Below are 20,131 nucleotides of genomic sequence, written 5' to 3'. Positions count from 1 at the left end.
AGGTCATTTTGGATGGAACATAAAATACATAAATGAGAGGAATGCAGTGTGGCATAAGTCGGGAAAGATAGACTAGAGCTAGTCTGTGAAGTGCTTTAAATTACGAACGAAATAATAGTCAATTGAAGCTTCTTGGACAGCAACATAGGAGATGAATCAGTTCTCTAATCCTATCAGTCGTTAGAGAATGATGGTCTTGAATTTAAATTGATGACTTGCTATCTCTGTAGAAAGTGGTGTATCAGTTTTAAGTTTCCTATTCCTAACAATGAGGATACAAAAGAGAAAAATTCAATATCCTCCCTTCTTCTTTGGTCCTTATTGCCTTGCTAGAAGGAACAAGTCTAAGAGCCATTAAACATCTTTCTTTGGTCACTAGTCTTCACTTCTCCCCAGCACACACAACTCATATTCCCCCTTCTCATTGCTAATTATTCATCTTACTTCTTTGTTCTTTCACTTTGCTTTTTTCCCCTTTCACTTTGACACAGCTGCCCTTATCCTCCGATCCTGGGGAGGATTTGTAAGTTTTTCTCTTGTAAACAGAAATCATTTAAAACAAGAAAGAATAGCTCATATCCCTGACCTCAAGATAATGTAGAAATCTCTCAAGGATCTCTCATGGCTCCCACATGTAGTAAGAGTTTCCACCCATTTGTTCCTTCTTTAGAAGGAAATGGCAAATTCTCCAGTATCTTTATCAAGAAAACCACAAATGGGGTCACGAAGCATCGGGCATGGCCAAAATGACTGAACAACAACAACAAAGAACCAAGAATTTCACGTTCATTTTCACACGCATAGAAATATGAGATAGTCAGCCTTCAGCAAAATTCCGAAATAAAGTCTGCTTGCAGTATTTCTTTCTTTTCACCCTTTTCTTCCCACACACACATTCCTTATCATCAACCACTAAGTTAGTTTTCCTGTTTTCTCATATTGCTACTACAGCTACCCTTCCTAGTCAGTGCTACCATCATCCATCCAGGCTCTTAACCTTTTTTGTGTCATGGACCAATTTGGCAGTCTGGGAAAGTCTATGAACCCCTTCATGGAATAATGTTTTTAAATGCATAATATTAAGTATATAGGATTACAAGGGAGCCTATTATATTAAAAAAAAAAAAAGGGGGCGGCTAGATGGTACAGTGAATAGAGCACCGACCCTGGAGTCAGGAGGATCTGAGTTCAAATTTGACCTCAGACGCTTAATGCTTCCTAGCCATTTGACCTTGGGCAAGTCACTTAACCATTATCTGCCTCATTTTCTTATTAAATGCAAAATGGGAACAATAATAGCCCTACCTCAAAGGGTTATTGTAAAGATCAAGTGAGAAAATATTTGGGTTTTTTTGAGGGGGAAGGCAAATCAATGGGAGTTAAGTGACTTGCCCAAGGTCACACAGCTAGTAAGTGTGTCAAGTGTCTGAGGCCAGATTTGAACTAAGGTCCTCCTGACTTCAGGGCTGTTGCTCTATTCAGTATGCCACCTAGCTGCCCCAAGAAAATATTTATAAAGAGCTTAGCACAGTGCGTGGCACATAGTAGGCACTACATAAGTGCTCATTCCCTTACCTTCCCCTTCTAGCTCTTCCTCCCTCCCAAGAATATTTACCTCTTTTGTGCCTTTCTCAGATAAAGGAATGAATGAACAAGATGAAACTACTAACAGTTTAGTGTGCTATATCTCTTAGATGATGGGGAGTCTATTAGAGACAGTGTCATAACATAAAGAAGTGATTTAAAAGGAAGCTTTCATCATAACAAAGTTTTTTCTCTGAGAAGATTTAGTGGTAGGCATATTTTTGAGCTTTCTTCTAATTAAACCACCTGGACAGCTGTATGATTTGTCTATTTATTTGAAATTCTTTTTAAAGCATTAGTAAAATTAGTAATTAGTAAATATTAGTTTAAAAAGACACCTTCAAGTCTGAAATGAGGGATAACACAATACTAATTCATTTCTATTAGAGTTTTTTTTTAATTTCTTCTTTCAGAGAAGGTTTGCCAGTAGTTCTTTTAAAGAGAGGGTGACTCATTTCTCAACACTAGTGAGTCCATAAAAACCACTAATGTCTATTGTATGAATCTTCATTTTCTTAATCCTGTTGTCTAATTTGATTTATTTTTCAGATTTATGCAATTGGAAACAGTGTGTAAATTAAGGCTTTAAAATACTGAGAAATAAAATACTGCATTGATAGCCTACTCAAGAGCCTTTATGACACACCAGAAAATGACTTGTCTGTGTGACTTATCAGACAATATTGAGTCTAAGATTTGCTACAGTGGGTTTGATTAGATTTAGTGAAGGACTTTAAGCTTAAAATCAGCAGAAGAAACATAAGAGAAAAGGGGAACCCCAGTTTCCAAATCCATCTATGCAATTGTACTATGTCTACACTGATGCTTCATTTCTATTCCTGAGACCACTCTTCAAGGACTTCTTTTCTCCAAGGACTAGCATAAGGCCTACTTCTTCCATGAAGCAAATCTTCCCCGGAAAAGTTCCCCAATCCAAGTGACCCCTCTTTCCTTTGAACTCCCATTGTACTTATTCTTCCTCCTACTTATTTGTCTCTTCACATAGATGATCTTGTGTTACTAGTTACATATTTGTGTTAGTTACATTTATGTGCATGTAGATTTTATCTCAACTAGATTACAAGCATTGTAAGCCAGTCATTATTCTTTATACCCTCTTATAACTCCCACAGCACTTCATACAGGTCATTTCAAATAGCAGTGCAAATAAAGTCCTCATAGCCAAATGAAAGACAGAGCAGAGAAGACAACTATAAACTGTTCTCAATTTTTAAAAAAGAAGACTTCTGATCTTCTCCATTCCTTGATCCTCCTTGAAAAGTTATTTGTAATAATGTCATTGTGCATTATTTAACCTCATTGAGGAATTATTTATCTACATAGGTGCACCATAAATGTTGATTAATCAACTACCATTCTAATTATTTTCTGATTCTGAGAATTTAAAATTAAAAATTATGAATCCAGTGGAGAAATTAAATTAAGAGAGAGCAAGCAACAAATAGTAATGAACGATGATACCCACGTGACAGCATCATAAACTTTTTGAACCAGGGCATTTCAAAAATGTGTTTTGCTTGATTGTGCATATTAGTTACATGGGTATTGCTTTCATTTTTTTCTCCAATGGTAGGAGAGAAAATAAATTTTTGTCAGTTGGATAAAATTAAATTAAAAAATTAATGGGGTAGGAGGTGGCTAGGTGGTGCAGTGAATAGAGCACTGGTCCTGGAGTCAGGAGTACCTGAGTTCAAATCCGGCCTCACACACTTAACACAAAAACTAGCCGTGTGACCTTGGGCAAGTCACTTAACCCCAATTGCCCTCCAAAAAGCAAAAAAAAAAAAAAAAAATTAATGGGGAAAAAGAGAAAGGAAAAATGTGTTTAAAACAGAACTTGAAATTATTTGGGAAAATTATGGGAGAGTTTAATGGAGAGTAAGACAATAAAAACTTATTTTAACAAAAATCTCAGATTTGAATGCTTTGGAGAAATATACAAGTAGAGAAAAGAGGTATCTGGTTGACTGAAGAGATCATATATATCTTTTTTTTTTTTAAACAATCAAGGTTAAGTAACTTGCTCAAGGTTACACGGCCAGTTATTTCTGGGTGTGGTGCTAAGTATCAGAGGCCGGATTCGATCCCAGGTCATCCCGACTCTGGGGCCGATGATCTTACTTGCTGTGCTATCTGGCTGCCCTTTTTTTTGATCATATATATCTTTAAGAAAATGATACAGGGTGTTAGAAGCAAGATAAATAATACTTCAATAAGGTTACACTGGGATATGGAATGGAGAAGATCAAAGAAGTATTTTTTTTTAATTAGTGACAGTTTATAGTTCTCTTTCCCTGCTTTCTCTCTCCATTATTTTTGGCTATGTGGACTATTTTTTTTAATAAAAGGAATTTGGTAGAATGCCTTATGTCTTGAGAATAGCTTCTATAACATAAGTATTAATTCCTCTTAAAATGTTTGATTGAACTCCTAAATCCATCTTGCCTAGGCATTTTTCTTTTTTTTCTCTATAAAAATAATTTATTTTTCATTCTTTCTAGTCAATTTTGTTATTAGCATTGACCTTTGCATTTAACCAGAGTTTTTAGACTCTCCATGTCCATTTATTTACACTTTTGTTGGCCTTATGTATGTTACTTTTCTCCCTCTACTTTCTTCCCTCTGCCCCACTTCATATAATTCTTTTTTTGTGATATTCTTTTTTTTTACATTTATTTATTTATTTTTAGTTTTCAACATTCATTTCCACAAGATTTTGAGTTACAATTTTTCTCTCCCTGTCTTTCCCATACCCCCACCCCAAAATAGCAAGCCTATTGAATATCCCTTCCCCCAATCTATTCTCTTTTATATCTTCCCCCATTACTCCCCTAACTTTCTAGTAGGGCTAGATGAATTTCTATACCCCAGTTGGCCATTTTTCTTTAGCAATTCATTTATAGCTTGCTTCATCTCATTTTCTGAAGTTGGGTTGTTTAAGATCTCTATTTCTTATTTTGTTAGTTTGAGTGCTTTATATTTTTGTAGATAATCATCAATTTCCTTTAAATTTTCACAGATGAATATTTTCAAAGGAATGAAGAGATGAAAAGCTTGGAAGGGTACAGTTCTGAGCTTTAGGACTGCCAGGTTTGAATAGACTAGCACACTGAAAAGGAAATCAGGGGAGTTGTTATTAGTTGCTAGTGATTTCTGAATGAACTTCTAAAGTACTCTGTGAGGAAAGTCCACGTTTCTCCTGTCAAGTTGATATGGTGATTAATATGATTCTGATGGCCACCAGTGGGGTAGTAGAAACACAAACTCAGGGTGATTAGGGACTCATTAGCTGTCAGGCCAATATTTTTAGAAATTACAAAATAGAAACAGAAGCAGATTGGCAATTGTTTCTGAGGAAATAACAGTGGAAAAGATAAGATGAGGAGGAGCTGAGGCTGAGCATGGGAGAGGGCAGCTTATTGGCTTGGAGGGTTGTTTTTTAATCAGACTTCTGGGTCCATCATTGTAAGAAGCTGCCAGTAAGGATGCTCTACTAATATAGATCAACTCCTCTTAGAGACTAAGACACTCCTAAGACACTAAGAAGTTAAATGACTTACACAGGGTCACACAGCTAATGTATGTTAGAGACAAAACTTGAACTGAGGTTTTCTTAACTCTGAAGCTAGCTTTCTATCCACTGCACCATGCTGCCATCTCAGTGTTAATGGGTGTCATGCATAAAATTAGCAGGTCTGATTGTCACTCACTCAACGAATATTTATTGAATACCTAGTGTATACCAGAAACAGTGACAATGAAGGTAGGTACCATTTAGTAACTTATATTGTGGTGAGTAAGATAGTATTTATACAAGTAATTACAACTCAAAGCAATATATATTAAGTAAAACAAGAATGCCCAAATAAAGTCTTATAGTCGTAAAAGAGAGAAAAACGACTTCTGGTCTGAGCAATCCCATCTGCTAACAGAGTTCCCATCCAAGAAATGAAATAGAGGAAAATCTCAGATATAATGGGAGCCTTTTACATGCTCAGAATTGTATTTGCATACACTTTCAGAGACCAGAGCCATTGTATAGTTTTAGGATTCTTTGATTCTTCAGAAACATGAGTCATCAACATAGCATTTCACCTCCTGCCTCTTGCACAGTGTCCCCCTTGACTGAAATGCTTTCTTTCTTTTATTACCTCTCTGCCTGATAGAACATCAAACTTCTTTTTTTTTTTTTTTAGCAATTGGGGTTAAGTAACTTGCTCAAGGTTACATGGCCAGGTGTTTCTGGGTGGGTGCTAAGTGTCTGAGCCCGGGATTCTATCTCCAGGTCTTCTCAACACTGGAGCCGGTACTCTTACTCGCTGTACTACCTGGCTGCCCCATCAAACTTCTTTTAAAGAACCACTTCTTAGGTGCCATCTCCTACAGAATATCTTTCCTGATCTCACCATGCACTAAGTTAATGTCTATGCCCACCCCACCAAAATTCTTTTTCATTTCATCTGTACTTTATAGGAGAAGCAGCATTTGAGTTGAACTTTGAAGGATGGGTAAATTTTGATAGGCAAAGATGGAAGAGGAGGACATTCCAGGGGAAGGGAATATTGGGAATGGAAGTGAAGCAACTGGAAAGTGCAAAGCCTCTTTGGGGAATAGTAAATATCCATTTTGGTTGTAGCATAGTTTCAGGAAAATAGACTCACGGGGTAGTTTGGCATTATATTGGGAGGGATCTTAAGTGCCAGATGGAGAAGTTTCTATTCATATTCTATGTGGCAATAAGAAGCTATTGAATGTTTTTGAGAATTGAAGAGATAATCAAAATCATACTTCAATTCAACAAGTAGGTGTTGTACATCTACTATGTGAGAGATAGTGCATTAAACTTTGAGAAGAGAAAGACAAAAGCTAAAAAATCCCTACCCTCAAGGAACTTACATTCTACTAGGGAAATAACATGTATACAGACAAATGTATTTGAAATATGTACAGATGAAATGAAAAAGAATTTTGGTGGGGTGGGCTAGACACTAACTTGGAAGTTCTTTATACTGAGTAAATCACAGGACTGGTCCATAGAGCTATTATTTACAATGACCTTTGCCATTGATATCTAAAATTTTCCTTCTATAAACTGATGATACTTTTAGCCTGGCCATTTGAATAGCCAGACCACTTAATAGCTAGAATTTTTGTAGAAAGTTTTATGGTTTGCAAAACATTTTACATATATTACCTCATTTGATTCTCACAATCCCATTTTACAGATGAGGAATCTGCAACCAAGAGAAGTTAAATGACTTGCCCAGGGTCACAAAGTTAATAAATGTCTGAGGTAGGATATGAACTCATATCTTTCTGACTCCAGTGACAATCAGTACTCTATCCAGCATGCCAGCTAGCTGCCTTATTTAATTATAACCAAAACTCTTTGAGGGAAATATATTTTAGGAAACTAGGATATTTCATGAATGTGACTTTGGATGGAGTATTGTTATTGTGTTGTTGTTTTTTTTTCACATAAAGGCCTCCTAAATATTCAGTCAGCATGTCTATCCAATATTTTCCCCCATCATGGTCTAATTCTTGTCACACATCCTTAAGAATCATGGAGATCATAAAGCATGTGGTTTCAACTTAGTAAAAAGAAAAAAAATGTCCTGTCCACCACATCACTTCTAAGGGTATTTTCACCTCAAAAATTTTTGCAGTCTGAAAACACTTATTAAATCTAGATTGTAAAATGGAAAGATCAAGCCAGCAGTCACTTCTGAGTGAAATGAATTACTTGTTATTCAAGCAAAGAATTTACAGGAAACTATTTTTAAAGGTTAAAATAGAGCCGAAGTCATTATTGGCACTGGGAATCAGTATGTCATTGATCTGAGAACCATAATGTATTAGTTTATTCAAAGCATCTACTCCATGTATGCAAAAGCCAATTTTCTGCTCTACATTTCTGAGATAACTGGTGCTTTTCCACCATAAACATACAGATTTGGGTTAACATTGGACATCACAACTCTTCCCTTTCTACTATATGGGTCCACATATAAGTGATACCTCTAAAGGAACATTGCTTTGAGATGAAAATACATAGGTACACATTCAAAAATAATGGCATAAAATTACAGTATAAAAATTTCCAGGAATGGCTTAACTTTTATTCAAATGAATGTTTTATTCATCTTTTATTGCCACTGTTTTCTTCATTTTAGTCACTTTTTAAGTGTTTCCCTCTTAAAGTGTGATTGTCAGTCAATGGCAGTTCTACAACCTCTGATTCCCATGATCCACTACTGCTGATATTTTAGTTCAGAGCAAGAGAAGGGCCTTGTCCCAACAAGCAGTATTCAGGGAGGTGCTTATATTCTTTCTTGTCTCTGAACCTCCACAGTATTTCTCCTCACTATGCTGATAGCTACACTCAGATTTTGTGTAAACCAGATGGAGAGGTAAAAGGCATGGCCTAAATTCATACCCTGATGTTATTTTGATATATTCCCAAACTAGTCCTATCCCTGATATTTCATGAGTGGCAAAGAATCAGTTGTCCTCTCCCCTCTGTGCTCAGTACAATATATTTCAGGCATAGCATTGGAAATATTCCATTTTGCTAGGCTGTTTCTACCTATTTCCTCCAGGTATTCTTCCCTCCATCCCAGGGTGCTAATATGGGAAAAAGCCCATATGAAAAGCCTTAATGGGTTATGTGGTCTAGGTGACAGTTGAAAAAATTATTCCAAGTATGTGCTGTAATTTCAGGGAGAAGCCTGGAGGTCATTAAAAGAATTTTACAGTTTTATAAAGATAATCCAGCCTGTTTTCTTCCTCCTATTAAATTCTGAATCAAGTTCATTATTCAATTTAAAGGTATGTCCAAGATATGCATATCTATCAATAAGCTCTAGGTTGTCCATCTAACTTCATGTCATAATCTGAACAACAGACTTGCTTCAAATATTTGATGAGGTTTTTTTCTTGTGTGGATAGTTAGTCCAAATTCTTTAGTGTGATTATGAGTCTTATTTAGTAAAGTCTGCAGAATTTAAAAGTTTTATATGATTAACATTTGCAAACAGGAGCCCATGGAAGACCTTACCATGTATAGGGAAATGCTCTTTAACTTAAACTCTGAGCTGGTTTTCTTTTATGATAAATATTTTTGTCAGGCATGTACTTTCTATTTTATGTATTACCTCTGATGCTATGAAATGCTTGGATTCAGTAACAGTGTTTTGCTGTTTCCTGAAAGCAAGCCAGGTCCTTCTCTACCCCTTCATTTCAATAATGGGTCCAACTCACTGTCCATCTGTATATCTGTCTCAGATATACATACTATTGGACAAGCTCTATATATCCATTCAGATGCACATTGGAATCTGGACAATAAACATTCCTCATCCATTTCATCTTTCCTGTGTGGATAGACAGGCAAAATCACTCCTTTGAGTGATTACAGGTCTTTTGCAAGAAGCTTTGCCATGGCTTGAGGCTTAATGCAATCAATCAACATAATGTCTTCTACATCTGGAGGATCTCACTATCCACTAGGAATCCTACTTCAACCTAGAGTCTATACTGACTCTCCTCCATCACAGTGAAGGATACCTTTGGCAAGCAGACATCGCCTGACTTCATACAATAGCCGATGCTTATTATCAGAGGGTGATTGAACAGAGTTATTTCTGTTACATCTTCCAAGGAATCTCAAACAATCTCAATATATGGATGTGAGACACCTTATTGTAAAAGAACCTATAAAAAACCCTTTTGTTCTACCAAGTTGAATGCTTCTTCATAATCAACGAGCAAGAAACACAATGGGGGTTTATGTTCTTTATACCCTTCAGTCAATTGTGAGATGGTAAAGATATCCAACAATGTTATTCAACATTGTTGAATAGTGTTTTTGAAAGCCTTGCTTCTTGTTCCATACAAATATCCTCATCTGGCAAACTCTCAATTTATGTATAGATGATTCTTTATAAAGATTTTGTATATATAGGAAATTAGGTATATATGTTGATGTTTTATGATGTTTTCTTAGTTACCTTTTTTTTTTAATCAGTAAGGTCCAAGATTTTGTCCCACAACTCAGAAAACCTCAGAATGACCTCAGGATAAGCACTTTCTTAATAGGAATGGACCATTTAGTTTGATATATTCCCCTGAGCATCTCAAAAAGATGTTGTGTTCATCCACTCTATATATTTATAGATGCTGCTGCTAACTAACTGGGCTACCCTGTACAGAAGAGACTGATGGATAGTGTATAGTAGAGGTGTCAAACCTTATTCAAGACCTTACTGACAGTTTAGCGGCCCCCATTTATTTCTATTTTGAGTTTGACATAACTGTTATACAGTCTCTCCACCACAGCACAAAAAAGCCCTTTGTTTAGTGATCATGGCTGCTACTGACAAGTCCTGTCATTTACATTCCTTACCCTTTTCCTCCTGGTCTTTTCCCCTGCCTCTTTTCCTCCAAGTCTCCTGCAAGATTTTTATGATTTTGCTTGAGTTAAACCACATGCTTTCTGATTACCAAAGAGCAGTATGCTTTCTAATGCTCACAGTAGGACTGCAAACTTCTTTAGACTATCTGAGTATGATTCACTCATTTAGGTGTCTCCCTGTACCACAACTGATCAGGTGTTCTGTCGGTGTCTACTCTTAGATGATAAGTCCAGAGAAGCCGAGTTTGCACAGACAACTGCTTTAATGCCAGAGGATTAACTGGATTCTAGGATCATATTATTGGAGACTTGGTTTTGCCACATAATGAGTCAAAGTATATTTAGTACATTATTGGGCAGGGCACTAAATGATACCCTGTAGTCTGAAAAGGTCATTGGAACGTAGATAAAGAATTAGAAAAGGCCCTCAAAGTTCCTCATTTTACAAATCAAGACACTGAGGCCCAGACAGGGAAAGGCTTTGTTCAAGGTCACACAGATAGCAAGTGGAGAGTCAGGATTTAACTCCCTCTCCTCTGACTCCAGATCCAGTACTTTTTCTCCTACATCTTGCTGTGGGTGAAAAAAAAATCACAAAGAAATTCTGTGCTTTTCATCTTGATAGGCTCAGGCTCACCCATTGGGCTGGGAAGTGGGCATGGGCTGAAGGAAAGGGTTTTGTGGTCTAAGACTACTTTATGAACAATGTTAGGCTATGTATACTTTACAAACACTGTTCAATCCATGCCCTCAATTAGAGGAAAAAGGTATGCATCTGTGTTATAGGACTATAAATACATAGAACTGACTATGGGTCTATATGTCTTCATATGTTTGTATTTATGTATGTGTCTGTGTGAGTTGTATATCTCTGACAGTTGTATATGTCTGACAGTGGTCCTACATATGTATTTTTCAGTGTGTCTAAGTATATGTGTTGGTGTAACAGTGTGTATGTCTGTTAATCTGAGTGTTTCTGGATGAATTTATGTATCTGTATCTGTTTATGTTTCAGTATGTTTTGTGGGTACGTGTAACAATGTTAATTTCTCAGACATTAGCTGTGTGACCCTGGGCAAGTAACTTAACCCTGTTTGCCTCAGTTTCCTCATCTGCAAAATGAGCTGGAGAAGGAAATAGCAAACCACTCCAGTATGTTCACCAAGAAAATCCTAAAATGGAATCACAAAGAGTTGGACATGACTGAACAATATGTTTGTAAGCATCTGTGTGTTTGTGTTAGAGGACTAGAGGGAAATCTGTTCTCTTTTTTAGATTCTATAAGAATATTTCCATAAATCAAAGAAATCATGTGTGTGTGTGTGTGTGTGTGTGTGTGTGTGTGTGTGCTCCTATGTCCAGCTGAGCTGTGTATAGAAAAATTGGACAAGACCAAGTAAGACAAGGCCCGGATCTTGACTTGGCAGTATGGCGTAGCATAGTAAGGGTGGTATATATGTTAGGATAGAGAAGGCGGCATTAGCCTAACACTTACAATGTTGCCTCTTCACATCCTGTTCCACTCTCACCCTGACCCCTTTCTACTTTCTCCCTCTACTCAAAAGGCCATACTACCAAGGAATGACATAGTCATGCTATCCCTTGTATAAGAAGATAACACTATTAATTAGGAAGGAAATAACAGCCATGGACATTCAAAATGAACTTTGGTGACCACCAGGAACTAGACTGGCTTCATCAAAAATAACTCTCACTCTAATCTTATTTCCTTTCATTGACAGAATTACCAGACTGGGTTACTTTGTCAAGAATACTAAGAGATGAGAGATGTTTTAGATTGAGTTTGCCTAGATTTTAGCAAAACACTTGACAAAGTCTCTCTTGATAATCTTGTGGATAAGACAGAAGGAGTCAGGCTAGACAGTGATTCCCCCAGTTAAATAGATTTGGAATTCCTTGAATGGCTAGACCCAAAGATTAGTCATTAACAATCCAAAGTTCACTTATAAGGAAGTCTGTGATAAAAGCATTATCGTAACCCTTACCACCAAGCAGATAAGGCTCATTTTTTCCTTGAAAGGTAATGAGGGAAAAAAAAAAAAAGGTAATGAGACATTCTTCCAGACTCAGGGGACTAAGGACTCAGAGTGCTGGAAACTTCTAGTATAAAGCAGTCACTTGGGGCCTCTCAGAGACTTGGCTGCTGGGTAATGCAGGCAAGGGAGCTTTGCTCAGCTGAATCAATTTAAGGTATCCTCTATGCCTATCCTTGCTAAATATTCTTGTCCTGCTATGATAAACAAATCTCCTTTCATTAATTGTTGAATGACTTATGAGAATTTCATTTTGTTCCAATACTGAACCTAAACTACCAGGGGACTGACCTGAGTTAGGCCCAGCCCAGAACAAGGCCTCTTGAACAAGGAGTGACTGAGAGATATCCTTGACCCTGTACTTGACATTTATCAATGTCTTGAATAAAGGCATATATGACATGCTCATCAAATTTGCAGATGACTCAAAGCTCACAAGAATAACAAATTGGATGACAGAATCAGTACTGGAAATTATCTCAGCAGCTTAAGAACACTAGGCTTACTCTAAGAGTGATAAGATGAACAGGAATAAGGATAAATACAAAGTCTTATACTTTAGTTTACAAAGACAACTTCACAGCTACAAGATAAGGGAGTCTTGGTGTAATTTTTTTTTTAATATTTTTTGGTCTTTAATAATTTGTTTACTTTTAGTTTACAAGATTCAGTTCCACAGTTCCTTGAGTTTCAAATTTTCTCTCCTCTCCCCCCCACCCCCACCCCATGGCGGCATGCAATCAAGTACGGGATCTGCAAATACTTTCACCTTAGACATTAGTCAGGTTATAAGGAAGGATTGTATCAGATGGAATGAACAATGGGAAAGAGGAAACAAAACCAAACAAGAAAAAGAAAAAGGGCAGGTAGTTTGCTTCAATCTGGATTGAGACTCAGTTCTTTCTCTGGATGTAGACATCTCTCCATCATGAGACTTTTGGGGTTGACTTATAACCCTGAATTGCTGAGAAGAGTCCAGTTTATCATAGTTGGTCATCACACATATGTTGTGTCTGTAATTGTGTACAAATTTCTCCTGGCTCTACTCTTCTCACTCAGCATCAGTTTGTATAAACCTCTCTAGGTAAATATGAAGTCCATCTGTTCCTCCTTTCTTATAGCACAATAGTATTCCATTACATGCATATACCACAACTTGTTCAGCCATTCCCCAATTAATGGGCACCCCCTTAATTTCCAATTCTTTGCCATGACAAAAAGAGCTGCTATAAATATTTTAGTACATATGGGTCTTCCTCCCACTTCTATGATCTCTTTGGGATACACCCCTAGAAGTGGTATTGCTGTGTCAAAGAGTATGAAATTATTTATAACCCTTTGGTCATAATTACAGATTGCTCTCCACAATGGTTGGATCAGTTCACAACTCCACTAGCAATGCATTAGTGTTCCAATTTGTCCACATCCTGTCCAGCATTTGTCATTTTCCTGTTTCGTCATCTTAGCCAATCTGACTGGTGAGATGTGGTACCTCAGAATTGTTTTGATTTGCGTTTCTCTAATCAATAGTGATTTAGAGCATTTTTTCATATGCTTATAAATATCTTTAATTTCTTCCTCTGAAAACTGCCTGTTCATATCCTTTGACCATTTATCATTTGGGGAATGATTGTATTCTTATAGGTTTGACTCAATTCTCTGTATATTTTAGAAATGAGTCCTTTATCAGAGACATAGCTTGTAAAAATTCTTTCCTAATTTTCCACCTCCCTCCTAATCCTGGTTACATTGGCTTTGTTTGTACAGAAGCTTTTCAATTTAATGTAATCAAAATTATCCATTTTGCATTTTATAATGTTCTCTAATTCTTGTTTGGTCATAAAGTCTTCCCCTCTCCACAAATCTGACAAATTTTCAGATAGTAAACTATTCCTTGCTTTCTCAGATTGCTTACAGTATCAGCCTTTATACCTAGATCATGCACCCATTTAGACTTAATTTTGGTATACAGTATTACATAATGGTCTATGCCCAGTTTCTGCCATACTATATTCCAGTTTTCCCAGAAGTTTTTGTCAAATAGTGAGTTCTTATCCCCAAAACTGGGGTCTTTGGGTTTGTCAAACAGTAGATTACTATAGTTATTGACTGCTGAGTCTCGTGTACCCAATCTATTCCATTGATCCACTACTCTATTTCTCAGCCAGTACCAAGTAGTTTTGAGGACTGCTGCTTTATAATACAGATTAAAATCTGGTATAGCTAGTCTACCTTCCCTAACATTTCTCTTCATTAATTCCCTTGATATTCTGGACCTTTTTTTTATTCCAAATGAATTTTGTTACTATTTTTTCTAGCTCTATAGTTTTTTTTAGTAAATTGATTGGTATGGCACTAAATATATAATTTAATTTAGGTAAAATTGTCATTTTTATTATATTAGCTCGACCCAGCCATGAGCAATTGATGTTTTTCCCATTTGTTAGATCTGACTTTATTTGTATGAAAAGTGTTTTGTAGTTGTGTTCATATAGGTCCTGGGTTTGTTTTGTCAGGTAGATCCCCAAATATTTTATAATGTCTACAGTATCTTTAAATGGGATTTCTCTTTCTACCTCTTGCTGTTGAATTTCATTAGAAATATACAGGAATGCCGAGGATTTATGTGGGTTTGTTTTATATCCTGAAACTTTGCCAAATTTATTTATTGTCTCAAGTAGTTTTTTACTTGATTCTCTAGGATTCTCCAAGTATATCATCATATCATCTGCAAAGAGTGATAGCTTGGTCTCTTCTTTGCCTAATTTGATTCCTTTGATTTCTTTTTCTTCTCTAATTGCTACTGCTAACATTTCTAGTACCAGCTTGAATAAGAGGGGTGATAGTGGGCATCCTTGTTTCACCCCTGATATTATTGGAAATGCTTCTAGCTTATCCCCATTACATATAATACTTGCTGATGGATTTAAATAGATGCTACCTATTATTTTAAAGAAGGCTCCATTTATTCCTATACTTTCTAGTGTTTTTAGTAGGAAGGGATGTTGTATTTTGTCAAAAGCCTTTTCTGCATCTATTGAGATAATCATGTGGTTTCTGCTAGTTTTATTGTTGATATGATCAATTATACTGATGGTTTTCCTAATATTAAGCCATCCTTGCATTCTTGGAATAAATCCTACCTGATCAAAGTGTATTGTTCTTGTGATAAGTTTTTGTAGTCTTTTTGCTAATATTTTATTTAAAATTTTTGCATCTATATTCATGAGGAAAATTGGTCTATAATTTTCTTTCTCTGTTTTATCTCTTCCTGATTTAGGTATCAGTACCATATTTGTGTCATAAAAAGAATTTGGTAGGACTTTTTCTTCACTAATTTTCCCAAATAGTTTGTAGAGTTTTGGAATCAATTGTTCTTTAAATGTTTGATAGAATTCACTAGTAAATCCATCTGGCCCTGGAGATTTTTTCCTAGGGAGTTCACTGATGACTTGTTTGATTTCTTTTTCTGAGATGGGGTATAATGGTCATGTAATTTTGAATTTGAAGATCCCTTTGTGTTGGCAAAAGTAGCAGGTACTTAGCACTTAGTAACTGATCAAGACTCCTGTCTCCTGTTACTGATGTAACAGGAAAGCCTTTGTTGGGGAAACAGAAGGTATAAACTCCTGTCTCCTGTTACTGATGTAACAGGAAGGGGTTGGCTGAAACAGGCTGTGTGTTTATAAGGAAAAGCCCCAGAGAGGCATAGTCAGAATTTCCTTGAAACTGAGATCTGGTGGCAGAGCAGCTACAGAAGAATGGAGAACTGAGTCCTGAGAACTTGTGGTGGTGGAGCTTCTTCTGAACAGGAACCCAGAGCCTGGATCCAGGAGCCCAGAGCCAGGAGGCAAGGCACCAGGAGGCTAGAGACAGGAGCTGGAGCTAGGAGCCTAGAAGCCAGGAGCTCAGGTGACTGAAGCATGACTGGGATGCTGAGACTTTGTTTGCGGCTTGGTTGAGCCTTGAATTCCTTGGAGCAGAAATGGTGAAGGGTCTGACATGGACTATACCCTGTGAAGTTCAATGTGGAGCAGGACCTGCCCAGAGAGCTGGTCAAGAAACTGGGAGCTGTCTGCCATTGAACCCAGGTGACAGTCTGGTGAATCCATGTAGAATCTGGGACCATGGAAAGGGATCCAGGGAATCTGAGAACAGGCCCCAAGTCAAGATGAAGAAAAGACCTCTTCTTGGGTACTGAGTAATTATGGAATTATAGTTTACTAGTGACCTAAGGGGTGAAGGGTTTTGTGTATGATACTTAGACTTTGCTGAGTAAGTGACTGATTGTACTTTGGGTACTTTGAGATATTGTTACTGATAAGTGACTGATTGAGTTAATCAACACTTTGCCCCAAGAGTAGAAGACTTTGACTGTATACTTTGAGACTACTGATAAATGATTGATTGAGTTAACTTAAGAGTGACTATTTTACTTTGAGACTATGTTGTGAATATTATATTATGATTTTCTGTGATAAGTTGTAATATTATGAATGCTGTACCTTGATTTTCTGTGGATGTTTTGCTTTTGTCATGGGATAAATATAGTGATCACTATGCAGTCTAATCAGAACTGTTCACAGTAGCATTCTTCTGGAAAGTTTCTGTGCATGGCATTACATGGGGTTATTTAAGTAATTTAGTTCCTCTTCAGTTAATCTGGGCAACTTACATTTTTGTAAATATTCATCCATTTCACTAAGATTGTCAAATTTATGTGCATACAATTGGGCAATAATTCCTAATTATTGTTTTAATTTCCTCTTCATTGGAGGTAGATTCACCCTTTTCATTTTTGATACTCATAATTTGGTTTTCTTCTTTCCTTTTTTTTATCATATTGACTAAGGGTCTATCAATTTTATTGTTTTTTTTTTTCATAAAACCAGCTCTTAGTTTTATTTATTAATTCAATAGTTTTCTTAATTTCAATTTTATTAATCTCTCCTTTGGTTTTCATTATTTCTAATTTAGTATTTAATTGGGGATTTTCAATTTGTTCTTTTTCTAGCTTTTTCAATTGCATGCCCAATTCATTGATCTCCCTTTTCTCTAATTTATTCATGTATGCACTCAGGGATATAAAACTTCTCCCAAGCACCACCTTTGCTGCATCCCACAAATTTTGATATGTTGTCTCATTATTGTCATTCTCTTGAATGAAGTTACTGATTGTTTCTATGATTTCTTGTTTGACCCACTCATTCTTTAGGATTAAATTGTTTAGTTTCCAATTAGTTTTTAGTCTGTCTTTACATGGCCCTTTATTGCATATGATTTTTGTTGCATCATTATCTGAGAATGATGCATTTAATATTTCTGCTTTTCTGTACTGAATTGTGAGGTTTTTCTGTCCTAGTACATGGTCAATTTTTGTGTAAGTACCATGTACTGCTGAAAAGAAGGTATATTCCTTATTATCCCCATTCAGTTTTCTCCAGAGATCTATCATACCTACCCTCTTTAAAATTCTATTCACCTCCTTAACTTCTTTCTTGTTTATTTTGAGGTTGGATTTTTAAGTTCAGAGAGGGGGAGATTAAGGTCCCCCACTAGTATAGTTTTGCTATCCATTTCTTCCTCTAATTCCCTTACCTTCTCCTCTAGGAATCTGGATGCTATACCACTTGGTGCATATATGTTAAGTAATGATATAGCTTCATTCTCGATGGTGCCTTTTAGCAGGATACAGTTTCCTTCCTTATCTCTTTTAATTAGACCAATTTTTGCTTTTGCTTTATCTGAGATAAGGATTGCTACCCCTGCTTTTTTTTTTTACTTTAGCTGAGGCATGATATATTTTACTCTAGCCTTTTTCCTTTACCCTCTGTGTATTCCTCTGTTTCAGATGTGTTTCTTGTAAATAGCATATTGTAGGATTATGGTTTTTAATCCATTCGCTATCCGCCTCTGTTTTATGAGAGAGTTCATTCCATTCATGTTCACAGTTATGATTACTATCTGTTTCTTTCCCTCCATCCTATTCCCTCCCCTGTTTATGCTTATATTTTTCTCTCCTTCTCCCTTCCCTCCTTAAGTTTTCCTTTTGACCACCGCCTCCCTCAGTATTCCCTTCTTATCAGCCCCCCTCCCTTTTCCTCCCCTTCCCCATTACCTCTTCCCTCCCTTCTAACCACCCCCCCCTTTGGTAGCCCTTCCCCCTTCCTACTGCCTGTAGGATATTTGTATACTTAATGTAGTATGCTATTTCTTCTTCACACCAAGAGTGACAGGAACAAATCTCATGCAAAGCTCCTCTCCCTCCCCTCTTTCCTTCTAGTATGATGCATTTTGTGTCTCTTCTCCATAGAGTCCTATGCTTAACTGGTTGTGTTATTCCCTCCTTGCACCAGAACCAATGAGGGAAAGGCTCAATCTTGGTGTAATGTTAATGGGATATAAGATCTTCCCTGCCCATTAATAGGCCTTATGTCAAACCCATTGTGGGAAGCTTGCTTAGGGGAGGCTTGCTTGTAGAAAGGCTTTCACATCTTTTGTTGATTTCTAATTAGGCACTGAGTCATGAGAGTTGTGATGCCCTCTTGCTCTAAAAAGGGTATATGTATGGGGCGGCCAGGTAGCACAGCGAGTAAGAGCACCGGCTCCAGTGTCAGGATGACCTGAGGATCGAATCCCTGGTTCAGACACTTAGCACCCACCCAGAAACACCTGGCTGTGTAACCTTGAGCAAGTTACTTAACCCTGATTGCTTATAAAAAAACAAAACAAAACAAAAAAAATGATAGAAGTGCATTATAAAAAAAAAGGGGGTATATGTACTCTGAGGTTAACATTTTTCTTTGGGGCTCGTTCACTAGAAAAGTGTTCTTGTGATTTGACCAGATGAGACTCTGGGTAGCCATTAAGGAACTCCCCCTCTCCCCCCCAGCCCTGGCTTTAAAAAAAACCCAGATGCTGGTGCTTCTTTCTCTGGTAACTATGTGTGTAATGCCTTGGTCAGACAGTTGGATCTGTCTGCTGATCTGTGCTAATTTCTCAGACTGTTAGAAGAAGCCCTATCTGTTGGTTTTTATTTCTCTGCTTGTATTTTCTCTATTTTCTTTGTTTGGGTTTTCTCTGAAGTTCAGGGTGCTGATTTTTCCCCTGAACTAATGAATGTAATTGAAAAAGGTTGTTGATCCCTTGAGCAGCTATCTTTCCTAGTAAAGAAGATCTAAGAATCTGTGCTAGCAGCCATCCTGGATATGCCAGTGTGGTTGCCACTACACCTGGCTAGATAGCAGTTCATCTGAAAAATATCTGGGGCTTTCAGTGAATTCTAAGGTCAATATGATTCAACAGTGAGATATTTTAATAGTTGACATTTTTGTAGCATTTAAAATTTTATAAAGTACTTTACATACATTATTTTATTTGATTTTCATAAAAGCCTTATGAAGTAGGTACCACAGATATTGTTATCTCCATTTCACAGATGTGGAAACTGAGGCTTAGAGAGGACAAATGGTTTGACTAGGGTCACATAGCTATTGTGTTGGAGGTCTATAGTTCCAATGATCTTTCTTCCTACTCTGTTATGTTGCTTCCAGGAGGGAAACCAGCAGAGTGAAAAGCCTCCAGGTCATATTCTAAGAGGTTGTTGAAGGAACAGGGGATGTTTAGAATGGAGAAGGAAAGACTTAGGAGTACAGTGGCCTTCAGATGTCCTCTGGAAATGGGGTGAGACTTCTCTGACTTGACTTCAGAGAATAGAACCAGCCACTATGGGTCAAAAATACAAAGAGACAGATTTTGGATTATTGTCAGGAGAAAAATCCCAGCAATGACAGCTAAACAAAAGGAGAAATAAGCTGCCTCAGAAGGGAGTAGGTTCTCCCTCACTGGCGGTCTCCAAGCAAAGACTGTTATATTGTTTGAGGCTGGGTTGGACTAGATGGCCCTCGAGGTCCCTTCCAACTCTGAGATTCTGGAATTCTTTTAAGAGCCCACAATGGGAATTAGCAACCAGGTACCAAAGAATAAATGCAGTCTTTACACAATAGTAGAGATGTCACTAGGAATCCCAGCAACCGGAGAAAATGAAAGACAATCT

At 37.1% G+C, this 20,131-nt stretch overlaps 2 long non-coding RNA genes across 3 annotated transcripts in view; one reads left to right on the top strand and one right to left on the bottom strand.

Annotated features, from left to right (window-relative positions):
- LOC138146873 (uncharacterized) overlaps positions 1 to 20,131 on the bottom strand; it is a 278,700-nt gene that overhangs the window by 162,065 nt on the left and 96,504 nt on the right. The gene's annotated exons all lie outside the window — the stretch shown is intronic.
- LOC138146948 (uncharacterized) overlaps positions 1 to 20,131 on the top strand; it is a 107,943-nt gene that overhangs the window by 36,051 nt on the left and 51,761 nt on the right. The gene's annotated exons all lie outside the window — the stretch shown is intronic.

The sequence above is a fragment of the Petaurus breviceps genome, unplaced genomic scaffold (assembly GCF_028583685.1).
Source record: "Petaurus breviceps papuanus isolate PSGF00001 unplaced genomic scaffold, PetGlider_PUasm1.0 90775, whole genome shotgun sequence".
NCBI classification, from domain to species: Eukaryota; Metazoa; Chordata; class Mammalia; order Diprotodontia; family Petauridae; genus Petaurus; species Petaurus breviceps.
This window is presented reverse-complemented; position numbering and strand designations above follow the sequence as displayed.